This window comes from Anguilla rostrata, chromosome 16, assembly GCF_018555375.3.
Source record: "Anguilla rostrata isolate EN2019 chromosome 16, ASM1855537v3, whole genome shotgun sequence".
In the NCBI taxonomy this organism is placed as follows: domain Eukaryota; kingdom Metazoa; phylum Chordata; class Actinopteri; order Anguilliformes; family Anguillidae; genus Anguilla; species Anguilla rostrata.
In genome coordinates, this window is record NC_057948.1 from 4,184,897 (window position 1) to 4,205,808 (window position 20,912).

The 20,912-nt window shown below is 43.4% G+C and overlaps 2 long non-coding RNA genes across 2 annotated transcripts; one reads left to right on the top strand and one right to left on the bottom strand.

The window, feature by feature from the left end:
* The first annotated feature begins 13,413 nt into the window (after positions 1–13,413).
* LOC135242458 (uncharacterized) lies at positions 13,414–15,019 on the top strand. The gene is made up of 2 exons (XR_010326350.1): positions 13,414–13,585; positions 14,432–15,019. It is a non-coding gene; the product is annotated as an uncharacterized LOC135242458 (long non-coding RNA).
* On the bottom strand, positions 13,587–15,176 carry LOC135242456 (uncharacterized). The gene is made up of 2 exons (XR_010326348.1): positions 14,792–15,176; positions 13,587–14,575 (listed from the first exon to the last, which is right to left on the bottom strand). It is a non-coding gene; the product is annotated as an uncharacterized LOC135242456 (long non-coding RNA).
* Between the last annotated feature and the right edge of the window lie 5,736 nt (positions 15,177–20,912).

Sequence of the window (20,912 nt, forward strand, 5' to 3'; positions counted from 1 at the left end):
GATAAATACAAATTGTAGAAAGTGCTGGAATGGGGGTACATGTAACACGAGTGTCATGAAAGGGGGGATTTAAAGTGAAATGATACACAGAGTGGTGGCAGTTAGTCCAGGTATAGATGCGTCTTCAGACCAGGGCGGAAGATGGATAGTGAGGGAGAGGTTCGAAGAGGACCATATTCAGGCACACTGCTGGCAGAAATGATTTTTCAAAATCGGCTTACATGCCTCAGAATGTTCTGTAAATCTGGAGGAGCTGTGTCCCTAGTGACTGCCCTGAGGTTGATGGTCAGCGATTTGTGATCAAAGGAGAATTCCTGTACCTTGATTCTGACCAGGCAGGTTCAGAAGGGTGCAGGTGAGTTAGCAGGTTTGGGGGTGCTATTGTGGAAGCGCAGTTGAGAGAAAACAGCCACCAGCCACTAAAGCAAAGTACACATGGACACACACAAACACACACACAAAAACACACACACACACACACACACACACACACACACACACACACAATTATGTTAATGCGACCAAGGCATGGACCACAGTCAAAATGCTGCTGACCATATCGAGTACCACCTGACCCACTAACACAACACCTGACCGTGTTTCCCACGGAATGAATGCCTCGATGCCAACGGCACCGTTTCTCTGGGAAGAGAAAAACGTCAGTAAAGAGAGGGAGCATAGAGCGAGGGGAGAGAGCGGGGCGATCAAAGACCGGTCGGCTGCCGCACCTGACAGGCTAAATTCCCACCCGTGTTTGTTTAGCCAGGAATGCAGTGGGCAGGCGTGAGAGGGGTTGTGCCCTGGCCCAGCGGACTGCGCACCAGTTTGAGGACGTGGGAAAGGACACTCCTGCCGTGAATGACTGACAGACTGTACACGGCGGCAGAATGCCTTGACAGGCAGGGGCTCTGATACATAAGGAGGAGTGGGTAGGAGGGGAGGTGGGGCTCTGATACATAAGGAGGAGAGGGTAGGAGGGGAGGCGGGGCTCTGATACATAAGAAGGAGAGGGTAGGAGGGGAGGTGGGGCTCTGATACATAAGGAGGAGAGGGTAGGAGGGAGGTGGGGCTCTGATACATAAGGAGGAGTGGGTAGGAGGGGAGGTGGGACTCTGATACATAAGGAGGAGAGGGTAGGAGGGGAGGTGGGGCTCTGATACATAAGGAGGAGAAGGTAGGAGGGGAGGTGGGGCTCTGATACATAAGGAGGAGTGGGTAGGAGGGGAGGTGGGGCTCTGATACATAAGGAGGAGAGGGTAGGAGGGGAGGTGGGGCTCTGATACATAAGGAGGAGAGGGTAGGGGGGAGGTGGGGCTCTGATACATAAGGAGGAGAGGGTAGGGGGGAGGTGGGGCTCTGATACATAAGGAGGAGTGGGTAGGAGGGGAGGTGGGGCTCTGATACATAAGGAGGAGAGGGTAGGAGGGGAGGCAGGGCTCTGGCACAAAGGGAGGAGAGGGTAGGAGGGGAGGTGGGGCTCTGATACATAAGGAGAGTGGTAGGAGGGAGTGGGGCTCTGATACATAAGGAGGATGGGTAGAGGGGAGGTGGGACTCTGAACATAAGAAGGAGAGGTAGGAGGGAGGTAGGGCTCTGATACAAAGGGAGGAGAGGAGGGGAGGTAGGGCTCTGATACATAAGGAGGAGAGGGTAGGAGGGGAGGTGGGGCTCTGATACATAAGGAGGAGTGGGTAGGAGGAGAGGCCATTCTGCTTTGGCTATAGTACAGCTTACCATGCTGGCATTGATTTGGGGAGTGGGTCAGATGAGGAGGACGTGTGAAGTCTAGTGAGGAAGGATACAATCATGGCGAAGCCTTTACTAATAATGGTCACCATATTTGTCCATCCATCCATTATCTATACCCGATTATCCTGGGCAGGGTCACGGGGGGTGCTGGAGCCTGTCCCAGCCTGCTTTGGGAAAGAGGCAGGAATTCACCCTGGAAAGGCCGCCTATCTATCGCAGGGCACACACACCATCCACTCACCATTCACTCTCACACTCATACCAATGGGCAATTTAGAGAATTCAATTAACCTAACCTGTATGTCTTTGGACTGCAGGAGGAAACCGGAGTACCCAGAGGAAACCCATGCAGGCATGGGGAGGGAGAACATGCACACTCCACACAGAAAGCCCCAACCTTCCTATCGTACCACCCACTGCATCACTGTGCCGCCCACAATATTGGTATTGGGTGCTAAATAATTGACCTAGCTGTTAGTATAGGGGCATTTTAGCATACCTTGGGCAGTATTAACATAGTAGCTCTGAGTGCTGTGCTTTTTTAGAATTCATACGACTCATAATAAAACTGAATGTCTTTCATGATGTAATGCATTATTCTCTAATGCAAGAGTTTTACATACTGTCGTGAAAGCATTCATAGGTGGCTCAGTCGTGTTACATTTGATGCACTGATTTACCATGAAGCTAGGACATTGCCAATATTTTTCTGGTGGTGGAATACTACGTGAATGTATTTAGTGTCTCCATGAGCAATACTTGTCACTTCGGGCATGGAAAATACTCTATCAAATTTACTGTGTGCCGATATGTGCTAGATGAATGCTAAATGTCTTGTGGAGTTTAGTGTAAATAACATTTGTAAAATGCTGTCCCATCCCCATGCAGAAAAATATTACCTACTGTAGAGTACAGAAAAACATACAAGAGTGAATGATTATGTATATAGATACCACAGTGTGTCACAATGTTTTTTTGTATTATATCAATGTGATATCAATTTTTCATCTTAAACCATCATAAGGGGCAAATGTATATGCTTTATAAAGAACAAGAAGCATTGTATTCATTTTTGGAGAGGTTTCGGATAGATTTTTGGACCTTTAGATATCTTAGACCCCTATACTGATGAAAAGATAGTAATTCCCACAGTAGTAATTTGATTTACAGCAATGCATAATTTAGCCATTTTGGATAGATTTGGAAACACTAAGGGTACACTGCTTACTTTTTCTTCATAGATCTTTAGTAGTTCCACATATGACCTTAGATTTTGCGCACTTGTGGTCAAGGAGTTTTTTACCCAGGACATGTACAGGACATGCTCTATATATGCAATCTCTCAGTATTTCATTGCTAAACTAAGAGCAAGTAATTACATTTGTGGCACTTTATTTCTACATAAATTATAAATATAAACTAAATTAGTATTGAAAATGGAACAATTGTCCTGCTTCATTAAGCCATGTTCCAAGTCTCTGCCATGCTCACTCTGGAATTATAAAGCCTTAAATAAAACACTTCCTAAATGGGCGAGGATTGGCCAGACTTGGGGTTAACGTTTAAATGGCGGTCCTTTTGGAATATTCCGCTGGCTGCTGTTTTTGAACTTTGTTTTTAGCACAAAACTTTAACATTAACTCGGGAGAGACTGACAAACAGTTATTTAGTATCTTTTTTCATTTTGTAACTGTAACATGTCCATGTCTGTAACAGTAATTGTTAAGGTAGTTGAACCCTTGTCCTTAGATTAGACGTTAAGTACTTGTTGTAACTTCAATGTCTTCATTTGAATCAGGTGGTAAATTGTCACTTTTGATAATGGTTCATCCAGCAGGTTGCTCAATCTTTTAGAGAATGTGTTGATGTGCTAAATATGATGAATTTCATTCAGGTTATGTTCTTGTTGTCTTGTCTTGTTGCTTTTGCTTCCCTAAAATGGGCAGAATGTTTAGGAGCCCTTTTTATACACTGAGTCCCCATTTATGGATATGGATGGAAATACCCTAAAACTAAACCTGGCTGTCTGCACTTTAACCTCATATTCATAGTTTTCTTTCTTCAAATCCAGTGTGCTGGAGCACAGAGCCAAAACAACAAAAATGTATACTGTCCCAATAGGTTTGCATTTAACTGTAAATACATACAGAGATAATAGATGGCTATTGCCCTGTTGCAGCCAAGGTTTCAGTCAGCTAACACAAAGTTACCTGAAACAGTGAACTTTCGAATGCTGTGCTGGTTCCAAAATTAAGTCAACAAAGGAAAGCAATAAAAATAAATTTTAGGAAGACCATGAGGCAGGACATAACTTTGAGACAACCCCAGAAGAGCATATTTCTCAATGTTAAAGTAGCCCTGGTTTAAAACAGGCTAGCGGCTACATTAGGTAAAATCACATTTTCCTCATCTGGGTTCGTGAAACACATAAAAGAAGAGGAGTACAAACAAAGAAGAGAGAGGGAGCTCTTAACAATGAGAAGAGTGTGTCGTGTAAACCATACTGATGTATCCCTGACCTTGGTTTACAATAACAGAATATTTTTAAAACGAGTCCGTTATGAGTCAGAGTGGACAGATGCATTAAGAGGGGAAAGTCCTTTGTGTTCCTTTTTTCTGTTTGGCTCTGCGGGAAGGGTTTCCTCTGCAATTGGTCGGTTAATGTGTTTCCTGTAAAATCCAACTTTAGAATCAGCGTCTAATCCCATCACTTCTGAAATCTGTCTTTTCTCCTGTCCTTAGATCTGAATATTCCAGAAGCCTGCTACTGTTTCGGTGTGTCTGTACAACCCTTCATAGAACACTGTAAAACATGTCCTTAGAACTATGATTCGTGTGTGAAAACCCCACCTGGACCATTATCTGTAACAAAAAAAAAAAACCTGCATAAGTTCAAATCCATGCACGACCGTTTGTGTGTTTCACATTGTACAAGGCTATTATTGCTATTTTATTATTCAGCCATCTTCGATCTCTGCTAGCATGGTATCTGCACAATTTCCCATTTGGAATATTTGCATATTGAGGTATTTATTTAGAACCCAATGGCTTCCATTTCAATGTAAAACAGGTCCTGTTCCTTAGCATGGTCCTGCGTCTATCTGCACGTAGAATATACCTGCATTCTTGGAATACCAGCGAAAAACTGTGCAAGGACATGCCTTTCATGAACCAAAAAACAAATAATCAATTCATTTTCCAATTTTCTCCCATCAGAGTTAAAAATGGCTGCATGCCAAGTTAGAATTGTGATTCATACTTATTATAAAGGGACTGCATTTATATAGCGCTTTTGTCCAAAGGGTTTTACAATTGATGCCTCTCATTCACCAGAGCAGTTAGGGGTTAGGTGTCTTGCTCAGGGACACCTCGACACGCCCAGAGTGGGGATCGAACCGACAACCCTCCAACTGCCAGACAACCGCTCTTATCTCCTCAGCTACGTCGCCTCATATTTGCCTTGTTTTATCAGAAACAAGTCACCATTACCCTCCAAGTATTTTGAATGCTCCGGCAATGGCACAAAGTGTAAAAACTTTAACACTTCTGCCACCCTCATGCCCTGTGTTCTGCCCCGATGCCAAATTGACCCCTGATTTAGAGCTGCACGGCCCACCTGCTGGACTTAGGCCCGCAGTAACGTTGGGAAGCGAGCAGAGCAGCCAGGTTCAAGGCCTGTCACAGGTAAAAAAAAGGAGAGCTTTGCGTACGGAGATGTTGAGGGAAGTGAAGCGAAGAAAGGCATCTAGACACCCGTGAAGTGATCTCAGCCGTCAGACAAGGCCCGAGTCGCCTGCGTCACAGTCGGAGTCCGATCCTTATCCGGAACACAAGCATATGCTATGCTGTATGCTAAACGGTTGAAAGGCTGTGACCGCAGGAGCAGCTCTCCGTCCCCAGCCCTGTGCTTAGAGCACGGGGGTGTGGAAGGGGTTAACGGACGGCAGCGGGGTCAGGCCCCTGTCCAGACGGGCCGGGGTCGGGGGGGTCCGGCCGGCTGCACTCTAACAAGCTTAGCAGCACCCTATTGTCAGACAGCACCGGCGAGTACACAAAGCAACACCTGCCAGATCCCCCACCCCCCGCGCCCCCCGCGCCCCCCAAAACCAAGCCAAGGACCGCACACTGCCCAGCCACGTGCCAGCCACAGGGCGCCTCGTGTTAAATCTACTCCCTGCCCCCCACCCCATCCCCAATTCACTGGAGAGGCACTCATCCCCCTGAGAGTCTTCTGTACACCCCAGGGCATGATGAAGGTGCGCGTAGATGCCAAGTTTTACATGTTTTACATCTGCTCTGCCGCATACACAAGAGAGAGAGAGCGGTAGAGAAGGGGGGGTGAGAGAGAGAGAGAGACAGGGAGAGAAACAGAAGGGGGGAGGGATAAAACGGGAAGAAGGAGAGAGAGATGGAGAGAGAGCACAGCAGAGAGAAAGAGTTAGAGAGATAACCAGCTCAGTGAGCAGACTTTCACTGGTTGCAAATTCACTTTGTGCACTGTTTTATTCTTTAATTTAACATATATTTAACCAGACCGGTCAATTAAAAAACCATTATGCATTGCAAAGAGGAAGCTGTGCTCACAGACATATGCTCGGATATTTCTTGTATTTATGTTTTTCAGGTTTAGGTGTGTAGGTGTCATTTTTAGCAATGAGTACCAAGTTCCTCTGGGGGATCAGCATACAGTGCCACCCAGCACATTAGGGACTGCACACCCAGCACATTAGGGACTGCACACCCAGCACATTAGGGACTGCACACCCAGCACATTAGGGACTGCACACCCAGCACATTAGGGACTGCACACCCAGCACATTAGAGACTGCACACCCAGCACATTAGGGACTGCACACCCAGCACATTAGGGACTGCACACCCAGCACATTAGGGACTGCACACCCAGCACATTAGAGACTGCACACCCAGCACATTAGGGACTGCACACCCAGCACATTAGGGACTGAACACCCAGCACATTAGGGACTGCACACCCAGCACATTAGGGACTAAACACCCAGCACATTAGGGACTAAACACCCAGCACATTAGGGACTAAACACCCAGCACATTAGGGACTAAACACCCAGCACATTAGGGACTGCACACCCAGCACATTAGGGACTAAACACCCAGCACATTAGAGACTAAACACCCAGCGCATTAGGGACTAAACACCCAGCACATTAGGGACTAAACACCCAGCACATTAGGGACTAAACACCCAGCACATTAGGGACTAAACACCCAGCACATTAGAGACTAAACACCCAGCGCATTAGGGACTGCACACCCAGCACATTAGGGACTAAACACCCAGCACATTAGAGACTAAACACCCAGCGCATTAGGGACTGCACACCCAGCACATTAGGGACTAACACCAGCACATTAGGTACTAAACCCAGCACATTAGGACTAAACACCCAGCACATTAGGCTAAACACCCAGCACATTAGGACTGACACCCAGCACATTAGGGACTAAACACCCAGCACATTAGAGACTAAACACCCAGCGCATTAGGGACTGCACACCCAGCACATTAGGGACTAAACACCCAGCACATTAGGTACTAAAAACCCAGCACATTAGGGACTAAACACCCAGCACATTAGGTACTAAACACCCAGCACATTAGAGACTAAACACCCAGCACATTAGGGACTAAACACCCAGCGCATTAGGGACTCAACACCCAACACATTAGGGACTGCACACCCAGCACATTAGGGACTGCACACCCAGCACATTAGGGACTGCACACCCAGCACATTAGAGACTAAACACCCAGCACATTAGGAGCTAAACACCCAGCACATTAGGGACTAAACACCCAACACATTAGGAGCTAAACACCCAGCACATTAGGGACTGCACACCCAGCACATTAGGGACTAAACACCCAGCACATTAGGAGCTAAACACCCAGCACATTAGGACTAACACCCACACATTAGGACTAAACACCCAGCACATTAGGTACTGCACACCCAGCACATTAGAGACTAAACACCCAGCACATTAGGGACTGCACACCCAGCACATTAGGGACTAAACACCCAACACATTAGGAGCTAAACACCCAGCACATTAGAGACTAAACACCCAGCACATTAGGGACTAAACACCCAGCACATTAGGTACTGCACACCCAGCACATTAGAGACTAAACACCCAGCACATTAGGGACTGCACACCCAACACATTAGGTACTAAACACCCAGCACATTAGGGACTCAACACCCAACACATTAGGGACTAAACACCCAGCGCGTTAGGGACTGCACACCGAGAATGTTAGGGGGTAAATGTCCAGTTTGTTTGGGGCTAAAAGGCAAATGCCCAGTGTGTTAGGCGCGAAATGCCCAGTGTTTTAGCAGCTAAGCAGCCAGTGCATCTGCAAACCAACACCAACAAATCACCAGCCATTTTATTAGAATAGAATAAAGAAAGCATGTTTTGCTCAATCAATTCTTATGGCTGCGTTTCATTAGCTGTTGGGACACTGATTTCCCAGAACATTATGGTGATGTTTTCACATGACTATTTTAGTTTTCTGCTCCTAAGATATTAGAACTGGAATTTAGGATTAGAGAGAATGCTGGAAATCATAAACAGAGAACAAGGTGGTTAAATACATATCTCCCCCTGTAAGAAAACATTATTGCTCTTCACAAATTTCCACCCAAAGCCGATGTGCTGTTTCGTGTGCACTCTTGACTATATTGAAATGTTAGCACTGAATGTATTAATAAACAACTGGGAGACACTGAGTGAGCTGAAAGTGCCAGGCGAGTGTTAATTTGTGAACGAGTGCCACCCAGTGATGAAGCACGGAATTGGCCTGCCATGCCAGACACATTCCAAAGCTGCACTGTCGAACTTGCTAAATCGGAGGCACAAATAATGAATAAACATTACGAAGCGGTGTAAGGCCAGAGCATTGTACAGCACATCGAGCACTGAGGACGATAGCAAAAACAAACTCTTCCTCCCCTTTTTAATGCAAGCAGAATGAATGAAGGTGTTCCAGGAAAGCTTGGTCAATTAAGTTCAGTCTTTGGGAGCTGGGGTGTCCGCACTTTCTTTGATGCCGTCTGAATGCAGTGCAATCCCGTGATGGCACAAGAACAATAACAGCCCCAGCCCTCCTCCTCCTGAACACCCCCGGCCGGGGAGAGCAGTTAAAATCCCCCCTCCTACCACAATCAAATAACTCTACTTCAAGCGGACAGGCAATTAGCGCGCTACACCCAGCGGCCACAATGCGCCATCATTACTTTTTCAGAAAATGCAAGCATCTAAAGAAAAACAGAACAGAAATGCTAAATAGCCTTGGATCGGCTCATTACTTTACATTGTATTACAGGCATTTATCAGACGCTCTTATCCAGAGCAACAGCATTTACAAAGTTTCTATTTCTTCCGCTGGATATATACTGAAGCAATGCAGGTTAAGCACCTTGCTCAAGGGTGCAATGTCAGCGCTTTACCTGAGAATTGAACCTGTGACCGTCTGGTTACAAGACCAGATATTCTGAAGTGTACAGAATGGTGCTTACAGTAAGACAATGATCCCAAGCATACTGCTAATGCAACAAATTAGTTTTTCAAAGCAAAGAAACTGGAAAATTATTGACTGGCAAAGACTGTCACCTTAGTCCAATCAAACATGTGCTGCACATGATAAAGAGAAAACTAAACTAGCCTCCGAAACAAGCAGGAGCTGAACATAGCTGCAGTACAGGCCTGGCAGAGCATCACCAGTGAAGGTACTCAGCACCTGGCGGCTATTGCATGCAAGGGATATACAGCAATTGTACTAAACCACTTTCTGTTCACTTCCTGTTTGCGGTTTGTGGTTTGCTCTTGAGTTAGAACTTTGCTCTAAAGTTCTAGTTCTCTAACATAGGTTTTCAGCCCCAGTGGGGCATCCTCACAGCAGGACGAGTTTATCGCAGTAAGAAGGAGCCGCAGAGGCAAGGAGCCTACAGAACCCACAAAACCCTCTCCTCCTCTTTCTAACTCATTTGCCTCACTTGATGACACACCGGTTGAGGGATGGAAACGTGAGAATGCTTTGTAAGTGGCAATTGTATAGTCCGAGATGTGAGAGTTTTTAAAGCAGCGACTATAGTCAATTGTGTTCCTGGTGGTAGAGCAACCGGCAACAAGGCCAATTTGAAAGGGCTGGCTAAGGGTTAATGTAAATTTTTCCAAATTGTTATATATGGCAGTGCTAACGTTTGAGGACATCACAAAGAGTAATTTTGATTCAGTGTCCTCGATAGCGAAGACAATGTCTCAATAAGTAACATCTTGGTCAGCATTCAGAGTTAAGACCAGACGGCAGACACATTTTCCTGCACAGATGTATGCTTGCTTCCAAAAACTGCTGACTAGACTTATTGAGACTATGTCTGTTCCCCCATATTCCAAATAATTTTGAACCTAAAATCCATAATTTGCCACATAAATTTGACCAATATCAAGACAAAACATGCTGCTATTAATTCCAGCAATGATTATATTCTTAAATTTTGGTTACTAAACCTAAGATCCACTAACTCTACAGCAGCGCTTGTGAATGAGCTAATTTCTGATTACTGGCTTGATGTTATATGTCTCACTTAATCATGGCTGAAAACAGATAAGCACTTTTTTAAAAATGAGTCCTCTCCACCTGTTTTCATGTACAATCAAAACCCCTGTCTTTGTCAAAGAGGGGATGGTGTTGTTACCATTTACAACTACCTTATTCATACGGTCCCAAAACCAGTGCAAATTTGATATCTTTGAAGTACTAGTTATGAATCTTTCTCATCTTGAAGATGGTAGTAACCGCCATTTTTCTCAATACTTTGCCCTGGTGACTGTTTATATACCTCATGGCTTGGCTTCATTCATGACTTTGCCTGATTTCTTTCTCACTTAGTTTTAAGCTATAAAAAAATGGTATCACTATTGATTTTAACCAACACTTTGAAAATACAGATGATCTTCTTACATCTGCGTTCATGAACGTTTTAGAATCAGTTGGCTTTACTCAAAACTTCGCCATCCCTCAAATTATTGTGGTCATACTATACGACTGGTCTTAAGTTTTAGTGTTGATACTAGTGATGGATTTCATCTACATAATCCTATTCTGTCTGACTATTTTCCTCACACATGCTATCATACAATTGACCCGTACAGGTGTGAATGTTGCCATTTTTATTAATTATAAAGAGTAAGAAAAAGTTACTGAAAAGCTACTTGCCCCTTGGTATACTGATCACACAGGAGCTCTTAAACAAAAGCTTCATCAACTGGAACATAAGTGGGGTTCCACTAAACTGCAGGTATTTTAGCTGGTTTGGAAAGGCATGCCTCATTACTTGAATACTTCTGGGTAAAATGCAGCCACATTTTAGACAATTTTTAACAGTTTAACAGTAGCTAGCTTACGAAAGAGTGTATAACATGACAGATGGCACCTAAATTAAGCATCAAAATCTGTGTTGCAGTTTGGTCTGGTTGGAAACGTTACCAGTCGTATTGGAACCGATACCTGCTACCGGGGTTGGTTCCACACTCTATTCATGACTCAAACAGCTACCCTGAAACCTCAGACTACTCTTGCAGGATTCAGTCAGCCAGATTCTTGTTCTGCAGGGCTGCAGCAACAACGTTATACACGAATGACCACATTCTGTTCAGATGGTAACATGAAAAAACACAGGGCCAAGTTACCTGAATTAATTTAGGAAGCACTGCTGCTCAGTGAGAGTGTGTCATGATTGCACACGATTCGCTAAACTGAGTCGCTCAGTGAGAGTGTGACGTGATAAAACTATTGCTAAGCTCACTGAGTCTGCTCTGCTGGAGTGTTGCACCATTGCTAAATGGATTGAGCTGCTCAGTAGTACTGAGATGTGATGATGTCAGTGCTAAACTGACTGATTTTGGGCTGTGCATGGCTGGACATCTGAAGGGCTTTGCTTTGTTTTTTCTAAGCCAAAACAACTGTGGCTGACATCACTTGTATGACATGAGGCTCACAAAAAAAAAAAAAAAAAACGATTGTTTTACAAACAGTCTCTTGATAAGTATGCCAACTCTCATTCATTTGAAATGTCTGTGCAATAAACATTTCTCCATTTACCATACTTGAACTGTAGGTAGTTCATGTTATATTTGATCGTTCTGCACGGAGAAAAAACAATCATATCTACCGCACACAATGCACCATATGCCTGGGCTGACAGCTCTTGGAATGAGTCTTAGTGTTTATTTAGCTTGTGTTGCAAGAGCAGAGATGATGTCGAGATGATGTCGTAGAATTTGGATATGAACATACACACACAGTCAGAACCACAAGCAGGACAAAAGCAGGCAGATACATACAGTCAGAAACAAAAGGAACCAGCACCAGAGTCAGGCAAACCAAGAACTTAAATAGACATGAAGATAACAAGACACAGGTGAACTCAAAACACAATCAAACCAGAGAGGGAAGGGATAATGAGACAAACCCAAAACACACTAATAGAATAATTGAAAATAATAATACAATTAAACACAGAGAAAAGCAATAAGGGGAATATGCTAGCTGATGTGAGTACCTGCTAGCTGACACACTGGCTGATGTCAGTACCTGCTAGCTGATATGAGTACCTGCTAGCTGATAGGCTACACTAGCTGATATGAGCACATGCTAGCTGATATGCTAGCTGATATGAGTACATGCTACCTTATACACTAGCTGATGTCAGTACCTGCTAGCTGATATGCTAGCTGATGTGAGTACATGCTAGCTGATATGCTAGCTGATATGAGTACCTGCTAGCTGATAAACTAGCTGATGTCAGTACCTGCTAGCTGATGTGAGTACATGCTAGCTGATATGCTAGCTGATGTGAGTACATGCTAGCTGATATGCTAGCTGATGTGAGTACCTGCTAGCAGATACACTAGCTGATATAAGTACCTGCTAGCTGATAAACTAGCTGATGTCAGTACCTGCTAGCTGATGTGATTACATGCTAGCTGATATGAGTACATGCTAGCTGATAAACTAGCTGATGTGAGTACATGCTAGCTTTTAAACTAGCTGATGTCAGTACCTGCTAGCTGATGTGATTACATGCTAGCTGATATGAGTACATGCTAGCTGATAAACTAGCTGATGTGAGTACATGCTATCTGATATGCTAGCTGATGTGAGTACATGCTAGCTTTTAAACTAGCTGATGTCAGTACCTGCTAGCTGATATGCTAGCTGATGTGAGTACATGATAGCTGATAAACTAACTGATGTGAATACATGCTAGCTGGTATGCTAGCTGATATGAGTACATGCTAGCTGATACACTAGCTGATGTCAGTACCTGCTAGCTGATATGAGTACATGCTAGCTGATACACTAGCTGATATGAGTACATGCTAGCTAATATGCTAGCTGATGTGAGTACATGCTAGCTGATGTAAGTACATGCTAGTTGATGTGAGTACATGCTAGCTGATATGCTAGCTGATGTGAGTACATGCTAGCTGAAATGCTAACTGATATGAGTACATGCTAGCTGAAATGCTAACTGATATGAGTGAATGCTAGCTGATATGCTAGCTGATGTGAGTACATGCTAGCTGAACCCTGGTGTTGATCTTTAGGCTGTGCTAACCAGGCCTGGCAGGGTTATCTGCTTCATTTCTGCCTGACCAGAAGCAGAAGTGCAATAAAGATGTGCATCCCTTCATGGTTCTGCAAGCATGTCTGACACAGCAGGTCACAAACAAATAGATGGCGACTGCGATTGGAAAGCCTGACAAACGTGGCTGAGGAAAGTGTGTGAGTATATTTAGATTTATTAACAATGTTATTGTTTCACAGAGCATTCATCCTGATTACATCATGGGTACTGTAAGTTCTGCCACAAATTTCCCTTCCAACAAGCATTACAATGGTATCTCCTGTGGGACTGAACAGCCAACTTGAATTAGGAAGTAATTACAAACACCAAATGTGAGTCGGTAAAGCAGGAAGATCTGTGTGTTCAGTTGTAATTCATGGTAATTTACTGTAAGAGGCATTAAATGAGAGGAAGCTCACTCAGAATGCTGTTTCAGACAGGAGCTCAGTGCTTCTGTCCTACCGCCTTATTACCCCCCTCCCCCCTTCCCCCGTGCATTAACCCCCGCCCCCTTGAACCCCCCCGCCCCACCCGCCTCTGGAATCCTAACTTCTCCCCGACGAGCGCACAGATGCAGTACCACAGAAGGCGCCTCGTCAGAATGATCACCACCAGCACCACCACGAGCCAACCCGTGAACATGTTGACCCGCGGATAATTAAGGACGCGGTGTTGAGCCCTTGCCGGGCTGTCGTCCCCGTGTCCCGGGAATGCTGGGGGGGGGGGTCTATTCAACTCGGCTCACCCGCTCCCCCTCTTCCTCCTGCTCCGGTAACAATGACAGCCTTGTCACGAGAACTTCAGAGGAGATAAAGCGCCATAAAACCCCGGCTCGATTTGTGGAGCGTGCCTCTCTCTCTCTCCTTTAATTCCTCGCTCTCTCTGTTTTAAGATTCTTCCTTCCCTTTCTTCGTTGGCATTGACGTAATGCAGAAACATCCACAGGAGCAGCTGCTGTGCGAAACTCCACTCTCTCTCTTTCTTTCTTTCTTTTTTGTCTTCAGAAGCACAGAAAGCTGTTTCAGGGAGACAGGCGAGATGACAATGGAGTCCTTTCTTTCCACCAGTGAGCTATCACTTCAAATCTCTTCTACTGCCCACCTTCGCATCCAGCTCCAAGAAGTCTGCGCGACTGGATTAAGGACAAACTAAAAGGCAAAAATTGTGGTTTTGAACATGTGTACATAAAGCACAATCAACACAATTCAGTTGCACTACTCAGGAATAAACAGATGCAGAATTTATAAACAACGGAACAGAGGATGATACAATTTTTCTAATGAAGATTTCACCACAATTTCTATACATGGTACTTGCATGAATGTATGTATTTGTGTCTAAAAATCTGTAACAAATGATCTCACCGTTTCTTAAGGACTGTGTCTGGAGCGTTAAATGTTGCTCAGGAAAGGGTCAGGTAGTTTTTATACCAATTTTTTATACCTGTGTTTGCCAAGTCTAAACCCTTATCTCCACCTACGTGCTTAGTTTAGTTTTCCTCTTAGGCGAGAACACAAGTCCTTGACTTGATCTTTCCAACATCTGTGACATTCACTGAAATTAAAAGATCTTGTACCAACAGTGCAGTACCCTACATGTGACCTACAGTCTTCTAGTGCTATGCTTGTTCCTTTTCCTTATAGGTTGTATTTATACTTTTTTACTTGCAGGACATAATACAATTTCATTTATTCATCTATTCCTGGTAACTGACATAAAAAATCTGGTTCTACAAATATAGTTTTGAGGGTTCTGGACCAATTCATCAATAACTAAATGGATATGCTTTTTATGTTCAATATTGCAGTTTAAATGTGCTTTAGGATCTGCCGAACCTTTTGCAAAAACTAGTTTTAGTCCAAGCCACATTCCAAAGCCGCTTTTCTCTTTAAACTGTCACCAGCCTTGGCGTGGAGATAATTCTTGTGTCAACAATCCTCGTCACTTTGCCTCCATGTTGCTCCTGCAGAAAGGGCGTTCTCTGTGAGGGGCGTGTCACAGTAAAATGAAGGTTTTATGTATTTTTATTGGTTATCGAGCATGTCAATTATCTGTATTCATCCGGAGCAACTAATCCCAGTTTTCTTTTAATTGTCTAGAATGTAGCTAAATGCAAAAGTATTGGGACAGTTGTGTCAAATCGGTGGTTTTTCCTCTGTACTTATCAAAGTTGTATTTTCAAACCAAACAATGACCATGACGTCTGCATTTATTTCGAGTGTATTTTTAAAGTGGTCTAACAGTAGGGCTGTCTGTTTGGCACATCTACACATTAATGACCTGAGTTTTTAAAAGTACCGGTAAGATGACATAGTTTCCTCTTACCTGGTTATTGTTTGTGGAATTGTGGCGCAGGTTAATATTCAACTTGGCAAGCATGCCCCTTAGTTTTAACCTTTAATGGTACAATTGTTTTAGATAGTCTGAATGTAATCAAAGGGATTGTTATTAACAGGCGACAAGGATATTAAATGCAGCCATTGGAGAATGCTTTGCAAACTCCATATCAGTGGCAATTGGATGAGACCAACTAAGGCGGCATATAGTTTAATCTACATACAATATGATCTTGGGAGATGAACTTCATTCAGTGGTTACAGGCAAACATTTGCACATAAGTGATTCGTTTTTTTCTGGTTAATAACAATTCAGTTCATGGTAACTTATACAAGAATGGGAAATGTGATTGGGTTATTTGTTTCATTTTGAGAAGACAATTGGTTGCAGTTGTAAAATGGTTTAGTTGTTCATAGTCATTCTTATGAATGAGGGTTTTAACTAGACAACTGTCAAGTGTAATCCATCACTGCTTTTTCCTGTCACTAATACTGGATTTGAATTGACTGTAATTAGCTCAAGTTAATTGAGTTACACAAAAATATCAATTTAAACATTTAAACAACCTTGGTTTCCAACCTTCCTGGAGAACCCCCGTGTATGCTGGTTTTCATTCCAACCACAACTGTAGTCCCTGAATTTTAACAAGTTGCAAATTCTTTCTTACAATTATTTCTCTCTTAGGCGCTTTTCATGCTTAGAGGGATTATTTACGCTCTTAAACCACATTATGTCAGAAATAGCTGTGTGACATTAAGACTAAAATGACCATTTTCATATCATGCTTCAGAGGCTAAATATGCTTTGGTTTCTGGTACAGAGACTGAAAAGTAGCTTACATGTGTTCATTATAACCATTCAGTATAAGTAATTTATGGAGGTACGAAAGTTCTGCACCGATGTGAAAAATATTTCTCTGACAATAAATCACTATTCTAATATAATCAGACAATTTGCACTTCTGCAATGACCCAGAATGTAAATATCCAAAACCTCCTGCCCTATGACCTTTTAATTCATTTGAATTTTATTTAATTAAAGTCAGAAATCATGAGAGATTTATCTCTACAGTATTCCCTTTCCCATCCAAATTTTACACCTTATGCAAATTATCGACAAAATTCAATAATTAAAAAATACGAATCAGGTGCATTTCCGTGAATACATTTTCAGCAAATAAGCAATCTATGTGTGCAGGGTGAGACCGGATTCCGACGTCAAACACAAAATGGAGAGGGGCTTTCAAGAACTGCACATCATTGGGGAAGTAATAACTTTTTCCTGCAGTCTATGGCCATATTTCCTGTTTTGCTCCAGCATCGCTGTGCCTCATCTCTGGTTTCTCTGCCATGAAGCATTGCTTTAGGCTTTTCCACTTGCGTAAAAGTGTCCTGTTTGTAAGACCGTTTAGCAGTCATGCCATCTTGTAACTCTTTGTAAACAGTTGCATTCCACTGTTGTTTACCATCAAAAATGGTGGAAAGATTTTTCTCATCTACAATGTTGTGGCAGACATGTATCCAAACATAGCAATTGTTGTTTTCTGCCATCTTGGATAATCTGTGTTAAAAGAATATCTGGGGTGACGAGGGTTACAACGCCAATTTTTATGGAACACCATCAAACGACAGTGAGAGCCATGATCTGAAACTGGAGAACACTTGGAACAGTGGTGAACCTTCTGAGGAAAATTCTTCCAACGGTAGTGACAACTCATACCAGGAAGTCACAAAAGATCCTAGAAGAACATTCAAAGAACCACAGGGCTTTCCAGCCTCAGCTAAGATCAGTGTTCATGACTCCACAATGGGAAAGAGACTGGGCAAAAATGTGAGAGCAGCAAGGCGGAGACCACTGCTAACCAAGGGAAGCATTAATGCTGTCTCACATTTGCAAAAGAAATCACCTGGATGATCCCCGAGTCTTTTGGGATAATGTTCTATAGACAGATGTGTCAAAAGTGGAACTTTCTGGAAGACACCCATCATGCCTAGCGTAAAGCAAATACAGTACAGAATTTCACAGTAAGAACATCATGACAACAGTCAAACATGGTGGTGGTAGTGTGATGGTGTGGGGATGCTTTGCTGCCTCGGGACCTGGACAACTTGCCATTACGGAAAGAACCATGAATTCTGCCCTGTACCAGAAAATTCTTAAGGAGAATGCCTGGTAATCTGTCCATGAGCAGAGGCTGAAGTGTATTTGGGTTGTACAGCAAGACCATGATCCAAAACACATAAGCAAGTCCACATCTGAATGGCTTAAAACATTCTTTTTGATGTTTTGGAGTGGCCTAGTCAAAGTCCTGACTTGAACCATATAGAGATGACAACAGAGCATGCTGCGGGGAGCTTGAAAATGTGAACATCTGTTGTGTAGTTTTTTTAATGATATCGTAAATTTGAGGAAATATTTTTAAATTATAATTTTTTCAATCAACTGATATGCGAAACACGACATTAGGAGATAGAGGTCGTTTAATTGTTTGTTTATGAGAAAATACATTTAATTTTTTTTTCCTTTTTGGGAAATCCCATTGTTTCAAACCACTTCCTAGGCCCAGTCTCTTTTTTGCGATGGGCAGGACTTTAAGACTGAAGTATGGAGCGTAGGGGAGATGTAGCCTTCGCAAGCCAGTCACTTTTTTCACTTCGTTCGACAGAGCCTGGCCGATGCCTTGACGTTCCAGGCATAAACGAAGGAGGCAACCTTCCGGGGATAGTTGTATTTTCCCAACAAATTATAGTGCGGATGGGCGGCGCTCCAAATATGGTGACGATTTTGGCCAGGCGTGGTCTGAAACGTGCACCAGAACAACATTACCGGAGGCAAACCTTTCCACAGACCGGCATCAGTTTGCCACTATTTGGGGAAAATGGCTAATGTTAACGTCAGAGCACCGACCACACCATCAAAGTTTATCACCGAGATATACAGAGTCTGCGGTTCGAGGTTCGATAATAAAAGAAACAAACACAATTTATTTATAAAATTTAAATTTATTTATTTATTTAATTCCTTTTTGGTTCAACAATTCCACTTGCTCCTCCATTACTAATTGTAATGGGCAAACAATCAAAACCATTGCTTCTTCTTGCCATTTTTCTGGGTATTTATTTGATAGCAGACTGCATACTGTAGGCTATGCTTGAAAAATTTAAACTTTTGCCAAATCCTGTAGGCAAGCAAGCGAGTACATCTCTGTTCGATAACATTGCATCCAAACATATGCGCTAAAGGTCCTTCATCGAAGTCATGCCATGTATTTGGCAAATCTGTGATATAACAGAATAAAAATCTTCTCCGAATTTGTCCATAATTCTGTTTTTAGCAGATAGCTTTGTCCGTTTCGCTGGTGTGTTTCAGTTGGGACTTGGATTGCAGCACACACGGAACAGAGGGAGTGTCGGGGGGGGGGGGAGAACCGGCACACTGAGACAGTTAGTTCGATTAACAAATAGGGAAGCTGCTGCCCCAGACGCACTTTCTGCTGCCCCAGAAAGTGCATGCGTTCGTCCAGACTAGGGGAGATGTGAAATCAGTCAGGGCATCGCAATGACCAATAGGGGCCACAAGGGGGAGGGAGTTCTGCTCTTTCGGCAAAGTGAATCAGTCCAGGTCTTAATTGGTATGTACTGAGTTTAAAAATGAAACATCCAGAAAGATTTGTTCAATTTGAAACAACACTATGAGTCACTTGGGTGTGGATTGTCACCTTGGTGCTGGTGAGGTTGTCCAGGCCCAGAATGCAGGAGTCAGTGACGCCCGCTTGAAAGAATTAATCTGTGACGGGGCCCAGGCATAGGGGCAGCTGACAGTGATTGTGCTTACTGGCTGTTTGACTTTGTGACAGTTCTCTGTAAAAAGCGCTACGATAAAAATGAATAGAATTGTTTGCCCTGTCAATGTCATTGGATTAATGTCTGTAGGTACCCACGGTGTCCTACAGGGTAACAGCCCAGTTTGAACCCGGCTGATGGTAGAGCCTGTATCAGTGAGGGCTGTCACTGGGGTCACGGCCTCTTCAGCTTGCGCATAGGGGTGTTGTGGTCGCCTCCCAAGCAGCCCACCCTTCTTTCGTCCGGCTGCTTTTACCCACAATCTTGGGCAGAAATGCCCACAGGCCATAGACTTGATGCAGCTATTGCATTTAAGGCTGCGCAACTAAATATGAGACATTGCTTTAAGTTCATCCATAACTTACTTTTGCACAGCTGGAAATGGGGGGACTCAACACAAAACAGCTGTTTTCTAATAGTAAACAATATATGTATGTAAATACCATGAAATAAAAGCTGTTTGTCTGTACTTTTGGCTCATCCATCTTCTGATCTCAAATCCAAATGCCTTAAGTATAGACCAAAAATAACAAATTTCACTCTACTCTTTCTGTACTTTTGGGGGCATTTATAAGGAATTTTTCATTACCTATAACAATGTTGTATGATCTGCAAGGAGGACTCATTTCTCTAGGATTAATGCTGAGAGGGGTGGAGTTCACTCTGTTTTTTAATAAGATTGCGACCATTAAAGCTCATATCATGACTGACTCTACTGCCCTCTGCTGCCAACCCTGCAGAACACAGGCAACTAAAAATAATTTCACGTGTATTTCTGTTCCAGAACTCCGTAAAGTTGTAGATGAAAGCAAATCCTCCACCTGTGTTCTTGATTAAATTCCTACTATGTTTCTTAAGAATATTTTAACAGTATCCCCAGTTCTGTCATTAGAATTATACATACATCTCTCAAGACTGGAATAGTTGCATCATCTGAGCCACATCACATATCTTATGAAACTGGCTGACATGCTGGTCACCAGTCGAAACCCTGAGCCGACCAGAGGAGGATGGGTTGCCCTCTTGAGCCTGGTTCCTTCCAAGGTTTCTTCCCATCTACCACAGGGAGTTTTTCCTTGCCACTGTTGCCTTAGGCTTGCTCCTGTGGGGGTTTAGGCCAGGGTTGTCTGTAAAGCGTATTGTGACAACTGCTGTAAAATACGCTATACAAATAAATTTGATTGATTTGATTGATTGATTGCTGAGGCTTGCCCTACTGCAGTCATGAAGCCTCTATTGAAGAAATAAAATTTAGAGTGTGTGTCACTGAGTATTTGCAGACACATATCACATCTTACTTTTATGT